Raw genomic sequence first — 2585 nt, forward strand, 5'->3', positions numbered from 1 at the left:
GGGTATCTAGTCTTGGGAGTCCTACCAGTCGCTATCAGACCAGTTATTCTGGTCTTTTTCACGATAGTGCATTCTGATTTACATTTTTCTCCCACTCAGACTCTCTATTGTGCTCCTGCTCCCAGGAGTCAGTTGTGGCAGCTGAGTCCAGTAGCCCTTTGGGCTAATTCTTTCCTTGGGTCTTTGATTTTCCTCACTTTTCCTTCCTTCCTTCATCCAGGGAGAGACCTGTTGTTGCATCTGAGATGGCTAAGGCCCAGGTTGCTACTTACCAAAATGGGATACAGACCACTGTCTTTGGACCATTCTGCCATTGAGCGAATGATTGTCCCCCAGAGTATGGTTCAAACCCCCCTAAAAATGTGACTCATTCCCTCAAGGTGTTTGGTTATGGCTAAGAAATATTTATAATGCACCCCTATGTGCTGTACTGTATATATGCACATATTTATAGTACACACAAACACATATGTGGAAGTATCCTCTGCCAAACTTACCGTATATATTTGAGTATAAGCCGACCCGAATTATCAGTTGAGGCACCTAATTTTACCACAAAAACTGCATTTACAAATGTGCTGAAAAACTCGGCTTACACACGAGTGTATATGGTACATATACTCATGGGCGTAGTCCTATTCACCATCCCATATCTGCTCAGCGTTCATGTCTGTCTCTCCACTCACCGATTTTTGTTATTACTGTTATTACAGTGCTTACCTTTGTTGCTTTAAACTCTTGTGCACTTCCCAGTATCTTCCTGTGCCTGGTTATGTTGTTATGACCCTCTTCCTTATTATTTATTGCCTTCCCTGCCACTCAAGTTAATACACATCTACGCTCTAGTCAGTGGTCTGCCCTCCTCCTCCATTCCCTCCATGGTAACCACCAAAGAAGGCTTCTCTCTTCCCTCCTGTGAGATATTTATCTCTGTCGCACTTCCAAGTGAGGTCATCAAGCTGCAACCTGATTGAAAGGCTACACTCCACCCCTTCCATTCACTTTAGCTACTCTCTGTTCAATAGCAGTTTCAAAGTCTCTTCCGACATCCACTTTGGTCTTTACTTTCTATCCTGTCCTCTTAAGGGCCCTTTTTGCTTTCCTCATGTATGGTGTTCACAATGTCATCCCCTCTGTTCGTTGTCACCACATCAGATCTGTTCTTGAGATAGTCTCCTAGCTCAAGTGAGATATACTCAAGGTTATATTTTGGCTCTCATGAAATTGTTTTAATTTTATTCAATTTCAACCTGAACTTGCACATGAGCAACTGATGGTCTGTTCTACAGTCAGCCCCTGGCCCTCATTTTGGCTGCTGATATTGAACTTCTTCATCATCTCTTCCCACAGATGTAGTCAGTTTGATTCCTGTGTTTTCCATCTGGTGAGGTTTAAATGTATAATTGTCTTTTGAGTTGTAGAAAGAGGGCATTTGTTGCAAGAACATTTTGTTCAATTAAATTGGCATTCTATGATGCTCATCTTCCTGACACGAATGCTGAAGACAAAGCGGGTGCATAAGCAAAGGTGGTGAAGAAAGTTGATGGTGCCCGACTATCAAAAGATATAGCATCTGGGGTCTTAAAGGCTTGAAGATAAACAAACGGCCATCTAGCTCAGAAGCAACAAAACCCACATGGAAGAAGCACACTAGCCTGTGTGATCACGAGATGTCAATAGTATCAGGTATCAGGCATCAAAGAACAAAATCATATCATTGTGAATGAGGGAGAGTGCAGAGTGGAGACCCAAAGCCCATCTGTAGGCAACTAGACATCCCCCCTACTGAAGGGTGGTGGGGAGGAGTCGAGCCAGTCAGGGTACAATGTAGCAATGATGAAACATACAACTTTCCTCTAGGTCCTAAATGCTTCCTCCTCCCCACAATCATGATCCCAAAATAAATCTGGCTTAACCAGAGGATGTACACTGTTAAGATAAGAACTGGAAACACAGGGAATCCAGGACAGATAAACCCCTCAGGACCAATAATGAGAGTAGCGATACCAGGAGGGGAAGGGGAATGTGAAGTAGAAAGGAGGAACCGATCATGATGATCTACATAAAGTCCCCTCCCTGGGGGACAGACAACAGAAAAGTGGGTGAAGGGAGACATCAGACAATACAAGACATGAAAAAAAATAATTTATAAATTATCAAGGGTTTGGGAAGGGAGGATGGGGGAGGGGGCAAATGAGCTGATACCAAGGGTTCAAGTAGAAAGAAAATGTTTTGAAAATGATGATGGCAACATGTGTACAAATGTGCTTGACACAGTGGCTGTGTATGGATGTGATAAGAGCTGTAAGAGCCCATGAGATGATTTTTAGAGAGAAGGCTTTCTCTACAGCTTCCTGAAGAATTGGCATGGTGACACTTGGTTTGGATTTGTGGTTTCCAGAACTTTAAAAACTGTATGTTCTTTTTTGCTACTCAAGGGTCCTCGCTGTCAGTTTGTCCTACTGTGGTTTCCATAGTGGTGGGAGTTTGCCACTGGTATTTCAAATACCAGCAGGGTCACCCATAGTGAACATGTGACATGATTCAAAATGAGAAGAAACAGCTGCAAACATCCATAAAAATCA

This window comes from Echinops telfairi, unplaced genomic scaffold (assembly GCF_000313985.2).
Source record: "Echinops telfairi isolate 266 unplaced genomic scaffold, ASM31398v2 ScPeMD7_1;HRSCAF=3_0, whole genome shotgun sequence".
Lineage (NCBI taxonomy): Eukaryota > Metazoa > Chordata > Mammalia > Afrosoricida > Tenrecidae > Echinops > Echinops telfairi.